This window comes from Anser anser (assembly GCF_964211835.1).
Source record: "Anser anser genome assembly, chromosome: 5".
Taxonomy (NCBI): Eukaryota; Metazoa; Chordata; class Aves; order Anseriformes; family Anatidae; genus Anser; species Anser anser.
In genome coordinates this window covers 59921290-59938665 of record NC_139725.1, presented here as the reverse complement: position 1 = coordinate 59938665, position 17376 = coordinate 59921290, and the positions used below count along the sequence as shown (strand labels likewise).

The following is a 17376-nucleotide window of genomic DNA, read 5'->3' as shown; positions in this document are numbered from 1 at the left end:
AGATGCATCCTTTACGTCTTATTTCAAATGAGTTGGCAAACCTTGAAGGGAAATGATGCTTTTGGCATCTCTGCATCATAATGAAATACTTCTTTTATAGACATGCGGCTTTCCGATGACTTTAAATATCATTGCAGTTCTCTCTTTGATCATGCACACAGTGCAGGCATAAACTTGAGGTAAGAGTTTTTGTATCAGCCCCACATAAGAATAGGGGCCACCCAGAAGGGCCAGCTGAGCCCTGGACCTTGTTTTTAGAGAACAAAAGAAAGCCCTTTCATATTGTATTATATTAATTATTTTATGTTATATCTTAATACAGGAAGGGTTATAGACTCACCTTTCACCCTCAGCTCCCTGGAACCTTTGTTTCATAAAGGATCAGGCTAGGACATACCATTTTAATGAGACTATTTTTCTTCCTATTCTAATAATGTTGCATTGTTATTCAATGCTTTCTTTAAACTCTCTAGTGTATTAGTCGCAATGTCCTTGCTTGGAATACACTAGGTTATTGGTCCTGCTTTTGAAGCAAGACATATCAAGGGATTTGTTTCCTCTATTATGCTATAAGCTGTCTATTACCAACTGTTGCCTTTGCTGCAGAACCCTTCCTGCAGGAGTTGTGCCACAAACTTAAAGCAAGCAGCAAGTGCCATAGGACTTTCATGGTCTTAAACTCACTTTCTTTTTGATTTTCATCTTTGTTTCCTTTTGTCTTGATTTCTATGCCTTCTAGTTTCTGAACAACCCCTGCAGAGTGAGATGCAATCCGTTGGAGAGCACCCTCAGAAATATTAAGCAAGTCATTTCTGCAAGTGACTGCATGAAGATGGACAGGAGGAAGTTGGTTGCCCAATGGGTTAAATGTTCATTTTTATATAAGATGTTATCTTAATGCCATCTGTGACAAGGTAGAAAACTGGTTGTTCGGCTCTCTTTCTTCAGCAAAGGTCTCCCTTCGGAAATATTTTGGAAACATTTTAGCCTCTCTATCAGGCAGCAGCAGGACAAAAAGCTCTGCTCATTGGAGAGACCTGGCAGTGGGGCTCATCCTCCCCACCAGGTCACTTTATTTGTTCAGCAGCAAAATCTTTAGATCCTTTAGGAAGTAGGTCTTGACTAGCTGAAAGGACTGTCAACACAGCCTTGGGAGGGGACAGCTTCTCAAACTGTGTTATGGTTCATCCATTTGGTCTCCTTGGAGACTTTTCCATCACATGCAGGGGGGTTGTTCTTCCCAGAAGTCCTTCTCTTTTCATGTCTGTGGCAGATGATTTTCCTCCATGTCCCTCTACAGCCTTCGATCCACCCCAGAGCGGTGAGGAGTCAGCAGGACAACATCTGGTACTTTGCTGGTTCAGTGAATAATACTTAATGTCAGGCTCCCCCAAGTCTCACAGCTGGGGAAGACCTTGGGGGACGTGGCTGACCTCCCGTTACAGCATTTTCACTGGTCAGGAAGGCCACAAATAGCAATTGCCACTAGCTATGGCATGGAAATAGGCTCAGGACCTCAGCAGGGAGGTAAACAAGATACCCAGAAACAGTGGAATTTGGGGAATATTCAGCCAGTTTGGTGCTGTTCTCCAAAACAATCTTCTCTGTGATTTTTGTCTGAGAAATGCTTCTACCACATACCCTCACCTAAGCGCCCCAATTAAGGTATAAGTTACAGCGCTTGCCTGATTAACATATGCAAGCCAACTATGAAACAGTGTACTCAACACTGCGACTAAACAGATTATTTTTGAAAATTTTACCCATATAGATATAATTCTATTTCAGGATGTTCAAAAACAGCCAGGGGAAAAAAGATAAGCAAGTGTGTGTTACAGAATGTAAAAAAATTAAAAATAAAAAAAAAATAATAATAATAAAAAAAAAAATTAATAATAAAAAAAAACCACTAACTAAACAACAGCAACAACAAATTTAATCTGAACTGCACAGAAATTGCACCTCATCATCTTAATAAGGTTATTTTTTTATTATTATTTTTGGTGGGGGGGGACAGGGGTAGATGTATTCCCACACAACCACACTGGATCTGTCTATGCAGTTTTGCACAGATTCCCAGTTGTTGTAAGACAGTGTGATGTCCAATAACTCTGCTAATGTTAATGGAGGATTTGGCCCAAGGTGCTAAAATATTTACTGCAGAGAGACTCACAGGTCTGCTATAATTATGTTTTATCTACTGATCAAACCTCATACTGTTCCCAGTGCCTTAATTACAATACTTGGATTTCTTCCAGGGAGGGATAAACACTGGTAGACAGCCGGGAGGGGGGGGGAAGGAAAAAAAAAAAAAAGAATAATTTAACATTTCCCTGGAGAAAAGACAGAGAAGAGATCATTCAACAATAACCAGAATTAAGAAAAGATTAAGATGTTCAGCAGTCATTGCTCAAGCACAAAATCAGATGCACTCACTCAAAATGGGCATGAGCCACGTATCTATGCACCAGGCTGGCCATTGGCACCTGCTCACTGAGGTTCCTCTAGCCCAGGCTCAAATAACCCTCTATACTGGGCTTCTGATGCCCCTTATACACACTATTCAAAAGCTTGGTACAACATGTCATTGGAAATTTTTCTTCTTTTTCCACCTGAGATTTTACCTTCTGATCACTACTGCTTGGGGTTCAAAAACTCATGCAGTTCTCCTACACCACAGGAGTTTACCAGTCTCCTTGCAACAATTTGTTCCATTTTCCAGCCAGGCTTAGAAAATAAACCAAACATAACACACAGGTAACTCATATTAATCAAAACTGCTTCCTAATGTTACAAAGGGCTACACCAACCTTTCCTGTAAATTGACATCAGGAAGGCAAAAAGGCATCCAGGAATTTTGCAAAGCAGAGTTTCCACCAAACCTTTCTTTCATGGAAAATGCATATGGGGTCCGTGAACGAGAGCACCAGGAAATCTGTTGAAAGTCCTTTCCTGGCTGTGTGTTAACACACACAGACACACAAACTGCAAGGTGCTCAGAGAAGGATGCAATGTGTTTTCAGACACTACATTGTGGCTGGCTGCTTCAAGCAATTTGCTGTGGGATATACTCCAGTTTGCTGCCCAGGGCCCACAGATTAATTTTTACAAGGTCACAAATGGTAACAAATAGAAAAAGGCTATAATTAATGCATTTAAATGTACTTTCACAGAAAAAAAAAATCATATATATATATATATGTATAGGAATCTGCATATGAAAAGTGATAAATAAAAACCTGTTCTTGAAAGGCAACATGAGGTGGTTCCCTATCCCAGTGCAGAATCCCTAAGAAAGGAAGGAAGATGAGGGTGTGCTGCCCTGCAGTCTCATCTTTTCTGCTCACCCCTTCCCCTTCCCAGGGGAGCTATCTACCAAACTCAGTAGACTGAACGGAACTTCAGCCTGAATCTTAGCAAGACCTCAGGCATCAGCCAAGAAAACAATGTGCATGTAGAAAACAGAGACTGAGAAGGAAAAATCCAACTGTACAGTCATCAGTGGACAGGTGGTTTCAAGAGTTCAGTTCCTTTGTGTCAACTGCTAGACTTGCCAGATAACATGCAACCCAGTGATTTCACTGCTAAAGTGAGAGCATCTTTCCATGTAAAGCAATTAACCAAATCCGGGCCCAGTCCTTGCACAACACTCAAGACTGCCTCTTCCTGACTTAATTCTCATTTTGCTACTCTTGGTGCACCATACAAAGCCGTAAATCACGTTTTCTGGAAGAGCAGAAGAAACTATATACCTTGGTCATCATAAGTGACAAGACAGCCACGATTCAAGTACAGACGTTCTGAAGATGCTGCATCAGGTATTTTTATTCAGAAAATCAGAGTTAATTCCAAAACCACCTGGAACTTTAAAATGAGCACAGATTTCCCAGTTACATCATCACAATTTTTAAACTATTCCTGCACATCAGATGCAAAACAATTCACCTGCACTATTAGTCTTCATTACTTGCATTACGAAACCATTCCCGAGCCTTAGTTGTGAACAGCAACCACCGAGAGCAAGGCTCTGTATAAATAAAACAGAAAATTATCTTTTGACCTGCTTTTGTCATTTATATAATTGGAGCCAAATTCATCCCAGTGAACACAAAAGAAGCCAGTGAAACAACACCCTCAGTCAGTTTAGTCCTCTCCCTCAAATCTTCAGTGAATGTTCATTTGTTTTCTTAGATGTGTTGCTCATTTCCCCTTTTTAAACACTTTCCCAGACACCACCCTGTTAGCACTTGAATATATCCTGGAATTTCCTTTTAAAATTTTTCCTATCTAGTGCTGCCTCTCAGTCTTCAAGTGATACCAACCCCTACAAATGAGCAAAAATGAAGTAAAGGCCTCTTAGCCCCAGCATGGAGCTTGTTGCCTGCCTTTTGGAGCTGTTAATGGACTCCCATCCCCTGGCAATGGAGAGATCTGAAACTTCTGTGTATGTGCAAAGCAGGGGATGAATTTTCCTGGGTTTACTCTTAGGTCACCTCCCCATGAACCGAGGTGTGTGTGTTTTGCAGCTGGTCTCCATCCATTTATGTACTGCACACCAGCACGCAGTTAGGCTTTTCCAAAGGACTTCTCTTTCTCAATACCACCAGTGACTTGGCAGAAAAAATCTTCCTCTTTTAACTGCTTTTTAAGGGAAAAAGGGGTACCTCCATGACCGAGCTTCAGTCTCTCCTGTGAGACTCCCTTATGGTGTCTCCAATAGTCTATGAACTTGGCTGCAGTTAGTGTTTGACTGCAGACACTTGACTGAGAGCTCTCTGCAATGGCAATATGGAAACTGAACTTTGCAGCCATCACATTTCTCCATTGACTTAATTTCTGCTGACGAAATACTGAAGGAATGAAGAAGAGATCTGCTTTAAATAATTGGGATATTTGACTTGGGAACATGATGCAGCTGCTTTAGTACTGAGAAAAAATAGCTATTTTAAAATGCTTTTGTTTGTAGCATGGAAAAACATTGTAGAAATGCAGTGAAAAAGGAAGCTAAATGCCGTCAGTAAAGGTTACCTAAAACTCCTGGTGTGAAGAAAAGAAGGAGATGGCAGAATTAAATTAGGGTTTTGATTAGGTAATCTTGCTTACCTCTCAGCATAGGTTTATACACTTTATTGTCCATTCGTTCCCAGCTTGATGCACAGCTCCAACGATGTGCGCAGGTGAGCTGGCCCAGCAGGCTGTGAAGTGCTCCTGCCGGTGGCTCTCAGGAGCAGAGCTGTGCATGGAGCCACTGATGTCCCCTTGTGCCTTATTAAGCACAAAGCAGAGGCAGCCCAAAGTTGGGGTGCTGGTAGTGCGGGGGGCACAGAGCCCAGCCTGACGCCAAGAGGGAGGAGAGGGGCACAGGGAAGGTGGCCAAGGGGAGAGCCTGGGCTGTAGCCATCACCTTCAGCACAGCCTCAGCTCACCAGGCCACTTCAGACCAGGTGGGGACCTGGCCCCAAATGCACTGCTATGTGTGACGTGGGAGGGCAGGTTTACAAGTCTTTTTATTAAGTGACAATAAGAACATGACCAACACAAACCATGCGCTACCTCTCCAAAGCTATGCCAAAAAAGAAGTAGCGTCTGTCGTGCAAAGCTGTTCTGTAACCCTGCATGGAACAGCAAGTAATAGTGCTATCTAGGGAGTTAGCATGAAAGCAGGTAATATCCCCTTCCTGTTTGCTGCAGTAAGTAAGAAAAAGAGAATCCAGGCTCTATTATGAGATCAAAGATTTCTTCCATAGTTGTTGTCACAGTACAGAAAAAACTGGTAATTAGAAGTTGCAATGTATTTTCAGTGGCTTTCTTCGTTTTGTAGGCTGTAATCCATCACGTTGCAATGTACTGTAGTTAACTGTGCGTACTGTAGTTAACAATGCTAGGGTTACTTTTTACTCTAAAAGGAGAAATTAAGTTGTTGATCCTGCAAACACTTAAATATGCCCTTGCCTTCAGGAATTCAATCATCCCTTTGTTTTCCGTACTGTACTGGCTTGAATGCCTATGCGCAGGACCTAAATATCATAGCAAGGGGCTAAGGCTGAGCCACAGTTCTGCACTGTAAAGAGAGAAACATTATTCTCGAATGAATGAACTCAGAAACAACCACAATACCGTCACAACACCCGCTCAACACTAAATGAACAAATATTTCATGTGCTGGTACACATCAGGGGTGTTAGACCTGAAATTCATTACCACCAGAATGATGGAATTTCCCTGAACTTTCATTTTCTAAGTTGTGAAAAACAGGCTCTATAAACACTGATACAGTCTAGCGAAGGTACGCTTGGATTTAAACATTTTGTCCTGTAAACACGAAGACAGAAAAAGGGAAAATTATAAAGTTATTTACAAACCAGATATCTTCTGGATTCTCTGTTTTTTTGTCTTGTATTCTCATGTTCTGAATAATAAAAAAGGATACAGTTATCAACAGCAAGAACAGAATAGTTTTCTTAAGGGATATTTGTGCCTAACATAGCTTATTGAGAAAGTCTGTACAAACATCATGTCCCAGTACCTAATCCCCCCAAACAGATCAACAAAGTAATGTCATGAAAAAAAAAATCTTTCAAATAAGATGTGTGGGAAGTTAATTCATTTTTTATTAAACTAGAGTGTTCTTTCTTTCTTCCTTTTTTTTTTTTTTTAACATCAGGGATTAACTTGGCAATGATCAAAGCTAGATGTCATCTATTGGCCTTTTAGTTCTTTCAGACCATCAGTGCATGCTGGAAAAGGAATGTTTAGCTTTTCCACACTGGGAGATGGAGAGCCACGCACCAAGTCAACATTGCACTTCTGAAACGCCAAAATACCCAAAGCCAAACACCAACATTGTTGGATACCACTGACAATCCAGTGTCTTCAGTGCTTGTCCTTGCCATTCTCTTTTCTCTCTGCAGCCATCCTGATCCCACTGCCACTGTGTGGCTCTGCCCAGCTTCACGCAACCCTCTGCAAAGGTGGGACAGTGCTACCTGCTACATCGCTACTGTCCCCTCGCCGCCGTGCTTCCTGGTTAATCCTCACAATGACTCAGAGTCCTTGTCATAATGCAATATCATTTTGCTGCTCCTTCGTGTGAAATCGCTTGTGCCACATACCAGGAGGGTAAACAGAGTGCTTCTCCCTTTTAAAGGTGGAAAATGAGAAGCTGGGGAACCATAAAACTGTCAGTCTGGAAAGAGACTAGAGCAAATTATTAAACAATCTTGTTATAAACAGCAGGAGGAAAATAAAGAGACTAAAAAAAGCCAGAGCGGATACGTCAGGAACATATTGTACCAAACCCAAACTCATTTCCCTCGTTGATGGTATGACTGGGAAAGGGGGAGGTAGCAGATGTTGGGTATCTTGATTTCAGTCATGACAAGCTAGAAAAACATGGTTTCCATGGGCACCTGCCTGCAAAAGCACATCCCAACAAGTTGTCCTCAAACTGATGGCATGTTGGATCCTGAAGTGTCCATGCTGCTCAATTGCACTCACTGTTGTCACGTTACTCACGTTAACGATGGGAAGTAAAACTCCAGGAACATGCAGAAGGCCTCTGGACCCGCTGGGAACATCAGGACACGAGTGTGGTGTCTGGTCAAGCAGAGGCCACAGACAAGCCAGAACCAGCTGTGACCAGGCAAGGGGCAGAAAATGGGGTGCTGATGGGGAAGGGGATGCTCTCCCCTACAATGCTTACAGGGCTGTGCCAGACCAGCGAGGTATCAACAAGTACACACACCCTTCTAAGTGTCGAAGTGTAAATTAGGGTTAGCTGTCAACATAACCTAATTTGAGACTAATTAGCAACCTGGTTTGCTTTTGACTAGTTTCTCTGGCACGCCCTGAAAATAAAACAACTACTGAAAATAAGAATAAAAAAGCAAGATATCTAACACCTGGCTGTCAGTAATACCTTATTTAGAAGTCTTTATTTAAGATCTTGTCTTAGGTAAGACAATGTGTCCACAGCCCCATCTCATGTTGTTATTTATTTCAGAGAAGTCAGCAATAAAGAAGACTGAAATATATATGACTGTATGTTTAAAGAAAGCAATGACAGCTGGTAACACTGACAAGCGAACTCTGCTTTCCTGTTATTTATCGTTGTACAAAGGTATTGATAAGAGAGCTGGAGGGAAGATGCACATTTATTTCCATCGGCTTTATTGTACCACTGTAACATGAAAGGTCTCTGTAGAATCAAGTGGAGAAAATAATAATTATGGTTGAGACAAGGAAGAAATTCACCTTGCTCTTCTTCCATTCCAGACTTGTGCCGCTGTACCTTTCAGAAAGATAGCATCGGGTGGCACGTGGAGACGCTCTGCCAGACTTCTCTCACCTCCTCACCTGAGCCACAGGACAGTTTGACCCCTTATCATGGTGCCACAGGGCTTTCACATGAAAAAAAAAAAAAAAAGAAAAACATTTTCAGGGTTTTATTAAAAACAAACTCAGCTCCTACCAACCTGGTAAAGCTCAGAGTAGTTCAGTTCTCAGGCAAGATGATTTATTATATGAGCTTCTTGCTTAGACTATCTGTTTGGGGGAATTATAAGAAATCTCAGAGGACAGCAGCTGTCCCACACTCCCTGGGGTGTGCAGGAGGAGAAGGTCCATCAGTGAGGGATGAAGCAGGTATCTGGGTTGAGTTGGTGGAGCTGCAACCGGAGCTGTCCCTGGGTCCCTACCCAGCTGGTGACCCTGAAGCTCACCTGAGGACACACCACAAACCTCTTCCTGTGAAGCTGGGAAATACAGATTTCTATATTCTGGGTGCTGCGTTCATGCAGGAGCCTCAAGTATTTATAGGCCAAGCCACATAAAGCCAGAATCAATCCAAATGCAGACCCTTCCCCTGCATCTGATCTCTGTGATGTGAAATATGCAGACTCTGTATGTCCTTTCCCCGAGGAGGAGGAAGGTGAATGGGATGAGCATGGTCTCCTGAGCTGGGGCTGGCCGATATGATGGGGTGCAGAATGCAGCTAAGCCCCCTGCACACAGCCCTCCTTGAATTGCTGTCCCCTCCTGAGCCCCCACCTGCCTCCAGGGAAAGCAGCTCCCTTTACTCATGTCAAGTCTCTGCATTCAGAGGAAAGGAAAAAAAAATACTCAGCACAGCCTTAAGCTCTAGGGATTTTCTATAGGAGTTTTCTGGGAAATTAGCCCGCTGGGGGAAAGAGCAGCTGCATGAGCTGAGACCCCTGCTCCTGTCCATGTGCAGAACAGGAGGACTCAGCCACAGGGTTTCCTCTAGCTGGAGGGAAGGGTGACCAAGTGGCCCTGCTGAGAATTAGCCTCAGCCAGTACTTGCGATGAAATTGAAATCCTTAATTACACATTTCAGCTTTGATTTTCCAAGTTTTATTCACACAAGTATCATTATCCTTATTTCACACTACACTGGAAAAGACGATGAAAGATCATCTAGCCCTGAGGCAGAGAGCCATACGTGAGTAGTGCAAAGTCACAGCAAGGTACTTTCGGGGCTGCAGGTACACCTGGCTACTCTATTTGCTCTGTTTCATGGCCTGTTTTAAAAGGGGAGTGGCAAAAATACAAAACAAACAAACAAACAAAAAAAAACACACTGCTTTCCCAAAGAGGATGATTTAACAGCCATGCAGACTCTGTATGAATGGTCTCAGGGAAGGGAGTGGAATGCATTGTGTTAATACTGCAGTCACATTTTTGCCTCATATATATTTTTTCCATGCTACTGGTAACACCTTAGGGCGCTGGAATGGGAAGAATTCAAACAACTCTGTTTTCACTACTTACTCTCTTTGCTCCCTTATTCAAATTTAGACAAGCATCAGCTTTGCTTAACATCCACATGCATTTTAATTTCACGTTCCTCTCCCCTCGCCCAACGCCGCATTGTTTGCGGAAAGAATTACCCACAGCCAGGCCAAACAAGCCGTCAAGCAATGAAGATATTTCTGCTCCTGTCACATTTAAAATTTGCTCTCACTCACCACAAAACCAACAGCAGGTGAATTATGGAGAAAAAAAAAAAAAAATTAGTGTCCACCGCCTGATCATTTCTTACAATCATTTCCTACCATCAGTTCAGCTTCTTACCCTCCCTATATTTTGAGGAGGAGTGTATTGGAAACCCAGTCCTTCTCCCTGCTTTCATCCCAGCTGGATACAATAGACAGCAACCACCTCCTCCCGGTGCTGGCACGGAAAAAAATAATCAAAATGCATCACTTTTAGAAGGCTGCTAACCCCTCTGGTTCAGGCTACTGCTCTATTAGAAATCTCTCGATGACCACTAGGTGGGGAGAGACACTTATTGTCCCCCAGTCCCTGGAAGATATTGTAAGCAGCAGGGCCCTTCTTGCTCCAAACCCTGTTTTTGCAACTGACCTTTTTCCTCTGGGCTGCAGATCAGTGGTGGGGGCTGTAAATTGGCTGTGACCAGAGACAAAGAAATCCTCCTGTGTAATCTGCAAGTCTCGTTTGAGACCTGCAGATTTTCTGAGCTCTGTTGCAATCCCTGAGATAACCGAATCTTAAATTTGTTGGTGGTGCAGGAGTGAGTTTAATATCACACATAGGAAATGCTGGGCCAAAGCAATTCTTAGGGGTAAGTTCCTTACTGAGAGATTTATTTTTCAGAGGGTTTGGGGCTGCTGTTGGTTTCTTTGTTTTTTAAAGACACTGGGTTTGCAACTTGAGAGTCCCAGGGGAGACAGATCAAATGCAGAAAGTTTATGAAAGATGACTAAAGATGTACAAGAGATGAATTATCTCTCAAGGTATCTCAGAGATACTGATATTATCCATTTCCAAAGACACAGCCATCTAAGCTCTCACTAGATAAGCACATTTGGGGGGTGTCTGGGGTCTTTGGAGGGGTGGATCTCTTCATCCACTACCAGCAACAACACAACCGTACCCCCAGCTTGGGCACCTATATGAACTGTGTCCCACTAGTTGGCACAAATTTGGGCCCATATGTCTCCATGCTGTCATTGCTGAGTACTGTAGACCACAGCAACATTAGCTCTGGACAGCAATACAGGCAACATTAGGCTTCAACATTTTCCAGCGAAAATAGATACCTAAGCAGTGAGCTGAGGAAGGTGTTCTACACAGCGGCAGCTAGTCTCTACTCACACCCAGCTGGCTGTTCCACGGCGAGGCTGGGTCTGTCTCTACCCCTTGGTAGTCTCAGATATGGCTGCAGCACAAACATATCCTCAGAAACCCGAACTGCTGGTATTTACTTTAGAGACAGGACCAGAAGTTCTCCTTCTCACTTGCAGCCCTAGCTGAGAATTACAACAGCGCCCACAAACAACTGTGGGTGCTATAAAAATTATCTCAGCCTCTTAGTCACCTTTCAGTAGCAAATACCTTGAAAGTGCTTGGCATCGGTTACGGCAAGTTTCTCACTTCATGCCTGGTAGTAAACAACATCATCCATCAAACGAGATGTGAAGGTTGCCATGGAGCTCCTGCGTCTTTTTGATAAAGGAAAAGTTAATGTTTCAAGTACAACATTTTGATGAGGATTTTCTGTGTGGTCTTTTTTTTTTTTTTCTTTTGCATTCCCTGATAGAGGGATCATTACCTATGACCAAATAAGAGACGCACTTGGCAGCTACAGCACTCATCTGCCAAGTTCGGTGTAATGTACTTCCAAGAAGAACATCTGGCTCCGTAATTTTGTTCCTTGGCAATGCAGCTGTTGTCTACACGGCTGACTACCCCTCTCTGCTGGCAGCTGTGAAACTGCATCGGGGCATGCTTTGGACACAGATTGCAGCTTTACGGTGTCTGGATGTTCTTCGCCCTTTCCTTCATCCCAAATTTGCCTATACCTAAGATTTTTATTTTTATTTTTATTTTGCTTTGCAAATGAATGCAAGGTGCAGTCCCTCAAATTACACCTCACTGCAAATGGAAGCAACCAGGGACGAACAGCAGCATGACCCTGTTCACCTCCTCACGAGAATTAGCAGCAGGTGTTAGTGCAGGAGCTGAAGACCACTGCGGGACCACAACACTTGCAGTTGACAGGCACACATGATCATATATTGTCCCCATCAGAAACAGCGTGTGGGAGAGAAAGGAACTTCTGTCTCAACTGCAAGCTATTTTATGGAAGCTTCACTGATATATTAAGTGGAACTGAGATAGAAACTAATGAGTTTTTAAGAGAATTTAAACAGGAGATGTGTTAAGGAATAGTAAAAAATATAGGATGTGAAGATATTGAGCCACTACTGTTAAATTGGCATAGGGGGGGATGCAGTATTAAGAGCTACAATACTTCTTAAACACACACTGACCACTGGCACGGTATGTCACTTGCAAGCAAGGCTATTTAGAAAGGTTTTATTCAAGACTCAGAGGATAAACACCATGGAGCAATGGCCTGGGGCTAAAAGAATTACAAGTTTTATTTTCTGTTGGAAGAGAAATTCCTAAGCAGAAGAACTAAGGTATTAGCCAAGAATAGGCAAAAATGTGGATACTGTGACAGACACCATAAAGCCAACTTTAGCAGGTGGGTGGGAGAAATGAGCCATGCATGGAATAAACTGTTTACTGTTATACAAGATCCACTGTTGGACAGTCTCATGCTCTACAAGGCTGAGCCTCCAGACAGCACTGAAGGATGCCTTCGTGTTGAATAACAGCACAACAACACGTGGTATCGACTGTCTGAGGGGACTGTCAAGAACCTTATAGAGGAGAACCCTGGAGATGCTAAAAGCCCCCTCTGAAGTGATAATTCCCAGAAAACCAACAACTGGAAGAGATATAAACAGCATTTCTTTTGGTATCTGTAGACAAGGTTGCCCTCACAAAAGGAAGACAGGTAGGAAGCAGTCTGGTTTCTGCCAGGAAAGAAGGTGACGTTGGTAATGTTTTCCAGTTACGTCAGACAAAGGTGACTAACAATAAAACAAGAAAACAATAGATGGGCCTTTGAAGAGCAGTGCATTGCACACGGAAGGGGAAGCAGATGAGGGAGGTGCTTGCAAACTGGGCAGCAAAGAGAAAAGATAGAAGAGGCTGTAAATTACCTAAGGGTGAAAAACAATCTGGGGTGGACTGAGTCCCTAATTAGAGCAACCAGATCATGTCTGGAATTTAGGGTTAAGTAAGGAGACTATCTGCAAATGCAGAACTATCTTAAACAGGATATTTAAAGTTTTCTCTTTTCAAAAAGAAAAAAAGGATTTTCCCCGGTCAAGACAGTTTCCACTGGACAAACACTTCCACCAAATTGCATTAGGATAAGGAACCCTGAGGCAAAAGACCATGTGAAAACAAGGGTATAAGTCCACAAAAAAGTAATGCCAAACTTGCATCTGTTGTGGCCACCATCACAGTGTCTGGCCCAAGAAAAAAGCATGTGAGGTGTCCAAACATTACTATGTAAGAGTCTGCTCATGTCAGAAGTCAGTATAGCAGGAGTGAAGGGATCACAAGAGCACTGAGAAGAGTTTTTCACGGAAACAACAGAAAAGCTCACCTCAGAAGATGAAAGAATTCTCCATCAGGTAATGAATGAAACATCCCTTCATTTTAAGTTAGTTTCCAGGTGACAAGGCAGTGTCTCCTCATGAACAGGGACGTTAGTGTAACTGAGCACAGGGATGTTACAGGTCTATGTGCCTGATCCCCAGAGGGTGGGAGTTTTGATAGACCATGATAACAGAGTTCGGCAGCCCAAGGTGATACAAATACTACTTTTCAATTGTTCTGTACCCACTTCAATCCTTTTTTTTTTTTTTTTTTTAAACAAAGAATTGGAGGATTCAAATCACAGTTCGCCTCTGAGGCTCAGCACAACCTCCGGAGCATACAAACTCACCATTTTCTGTCAGGTACAGCTGAGTGTTTGCTACAGCTCCCTGGTGAGTTGCTATGAAAACTAGTGTCAAATTAATAAAAGCCTTGGCAAAAAAATGTCAGAGGGTCAGACACTGCTCCATGTTTGGGGCTGTTAATTACAGAGTGGCAGGAGAGGCCGGGATGTCACTCTGCTCAGCGGCACTCAAACCAGAAAATGCCTTCACGGCTGGACATGGAGGTCAGCTGTGGAAAGAGACAGAGAAAGAGAAGCAAATAGCTTGATAGTGTTTTAAAGCCCAAATTTTCGCCCTACACCATAAAAACGAAGCTGTGTGCATCCACAGCGGGACAGCTGTGAGCAGCTGCGTACTGCGAGGGGTCAGCTCATGGCTATGCGAAGCTGCTGGCTCAATCAGCTCCGGTCTGCTCAGGCATAAACAGGGTTTCTGTGCTCTGGAAGGCAGAGAGAAGACCTTCTCAGAAGTTTCAAGCCCATGTTGATTCTGCTCTTCTCAAAACCATAAACTTGACAACTTCTTGGCTCCCGAACTGACTTGTGTCAGCCAGGAGCCAAGGGACTTGCCAGCCAAGGAAATCCAGCCACAGGCAAGTGTCCAGCTCTGCACTTTGCCCCTTGGGGCAGAACGGCTGCAGCTGGTGTGAGCTGTGTGATGCAGCAAGTTCAAATCCAAATTCAAGCCTGGTCAATGAGGATGGTCTAAACATGGACAGGATGGAAGAGCTGAATTAAGGAGAGGCCCCTGTGTCATCAGGTTTTCTTTGTCTATGTCTATACAGTCTTTGATACAAATGAGTAGGGAGAGGGAATGTGCTTTTCCAAGTCACATCTCAACTAAACATCTTCTGCTATGGAGAGACTCAGAGGATTTCCATCTTGAGCCTACAGGTTGTCTGCACTACAGCTGAGTAGCGTCCAGAGGACAGTTTTAGCACCTCACACTCAGTCCTCCCCAAATACTGAAGAGTGACAGATCCCACAGCAGGAAAATCCTGCAAACAGCTTGCCTGGCCCTGGTCTTGCACTTGGAGCAACATGCTGTAGGCACAGCACATGACTCAAAGGCATTTAACTCAGAAGATAACCACTGATTCATGAGTCAAGGGCATGGGCTGCTATTTCTAGCAGTACCACTACATAACACGTGAGCTGGACAGCCCTTTCCTTTCTGCTTCCCTCCTGTCATTTGCACCTTTAGACTGCAAACACCATGGGGCTGGGGCTGCTGAGTTTCCCTGTATGTTTTTACAGTGCTTAATGTAACCACTGTGGTCTTCTAAGCACTACTGAATGCAAATCCTACATGCCAGCACAAAGCAACCAGAGCAGGGACAGTAACAGGAGACAATTAAATTAAGATACTATGCAAACTTTCAATGAAAGCACACACCAACCCTTTCCCTGAGATAAAAACAGTTAGCTAACTTTTTCCTTATTTCCACAAGCAGGCACTCACCCCAGTTCCATCAAAAGCAACGCAGGCAGTGACATGGTTGAGTGCTGAAAGGCTGTTGCTCTGCTATTCATGGCATGACAAGCTGCAGAAAGATCTGTCACATGAACCCACTCTCACACGATTTCCCAGTGGACTGTTTTCCAATGCCTGTTACTTCAGTGCAAATCTGGAAAAGAACTGAGAACTGAACCTGGTCAAAAAAGTTGGGAAGTCTCACGGGGACAGATTTGCTGAGGAGCTTGGCAGTTCCTTCTCTGGGAAAAACCTACAAAGTAAGGTTTTGGGGTTTGGTTTTTGTTTTTGCCAATAATTAAAATATGGCCCAAGATGGTCTAGATGAAATTGAGAGAGGCAAGAAGTGTCTGTTGGCAATCTGAGCTGTACTTCCAATCTGTTAAAAATTAATAATGCTCAAGACACTGGAGAATAAGGAGAGATGTGTAAGTACCATGCCATTATTCAGACACTTAGTGAACAGGTTTAAGTGAGACTTATTATTTACCCAATAGCTAACACAGCAAAATTGTTCTCAGTGGCCATTTTGAAAGCAGATGAATCTCTGAAGATCATATAGAGGAAAGATTAAAAATCACCGAAGCATTTCAAATTGTGTAATAGTAACAAGCTGAAATGAAGAATCTTATTGCTGATATTCATTTGCCACCAAAGGAGAGGGCTCTCACCTGTGACAGAGAGAAAGACATGACATTTTCCAGGACTCAGGAGCTTTCCCTTCTCAGATATAGGTGTAGGGCAGAAATAGAGAGGACAGGAAGGTTTGAAATGTTTTCTGAGGCCATCAGGTTTATTTGCAATCGTGTACCTAAACAGCACACGCTCTCAGCTCAGCTGGTGACTGTGATGAAGGCTGGTGGGCTCGGGACTGAACATGGGAGCGTGATTGTACTTCAGAGTCATCACAAGCTCTACGGCCAAGGCATTAAAGATGAATTGGTCTGGAGGGTATGATTACGGAGCGGTTCCTGCAACACTGTGCTCTCAGGCTGCTTTGATGCTTGAGCTGAAAAAGAAAAAGGAAGGCTTCACAGCTGGGTCCCCTGACAAAAGCCAGTGTACCATATGGTCACAGGGCCCAGATGAGCACAGCAGGCCCAGGGCTTTGGGAAAAGCATTTCCAAGAAAAAAAATCCTACTGGGTGATGCCTACTGAGAGCAGGCTGTGTCTTCAGATCGCCTGCATTAGTTAAAGCACGTAATCTGGGGTTGTTCTCCTCCTGTCAATGATGAGCAAAGTCCATCAAAGAAGTCTGAAGCCTAAATTACAGATGCTTATCAGCTGCTTACTGTTTGTAAGTTAGTTCCTCTAATGTTTTGCTTCACATGTTAAATAAACCCATTTGTTTCAAGGCATCTGTTCATCTCCATACAGCACTGATCACAGCCCTCTGGAGAAAGGATGCAGAGGCCTCTGCCCAAAAGCTGCTTCATAGGCAAGGAAGAGAAGTTACGTGTTTCCCAGAATATCTGAAAATATAGAGTTCATCCCCAACATAAGCCAAAGAGATAGGTCAGATGCTTGCTGTTCACTAATCAGAGAGACAAGACAAAAATGAGGATGGATCCCCCTCACCACCTCCTAGACATTACTCACTGCTGTAACAACCAGCAACCTGTATTTGACTATTACCAAATATGTCTTGAAGACAGCAAAAAAATTATGTTGGAGTCAAACTCAGTCAATAACACTTCACTGGGAACCGATCCCCATATTACTCACGAAAGCTGCAGTTTACAGAATATTTGTTTTGAAAGAAATGATGATAAACGCAAGAACCTAAAGTCATGATTTCTTGTGTGACTAGAGGACTCTGTACAAGTTCTTGAAATATGCTGCAGTTCCAGTCCTTAGGGATGCATGTGGAGAGAGGCATACAAAATATATGCATGTACTTCATTTTGCATTGCAACAGAGAGGAGCTCAAGCTGCATGGTGTATCTGATCACAGAATCACAGACTGGTTGAGGTTGGAAGGAAGCTGTGGAGGACATCTTGTTCAACCCCTCTCCTCAAGCAGGGTCAACTATAGCCAGTTGTCCAGGCCTATGTCCA

General features: G+C 43.3%; 1 protein-coding gene across 1 annotated transcript in view; it reads right to left on the bottom strand.

The window, feature by feature from the left end:
- The window catches only part of LOC310900732 (inositol 1,4,5-trisphosphate receptor-interacting protein-like 1), a 90506-nt gene that overhangs the window by 18784 nt on the left and 54346 nt on the right, over positions 1–17376 (bottom strand). Inside the window, exons 5-7 of the mRNA XM_083839139.1 lie at positions 11377–11483; positions 7410–8399; positions 3946–7134 (exon numbers count right to left, since the gene is read on the bottom strand). The gene's annotated coding sequence lies outside the window, so the exon portion shown is untranslated. The remainder of the gene's footprint in view (positions 1–3945; positions 7135–7409; positions 8400–11376; positions 11484–17376) is intronic.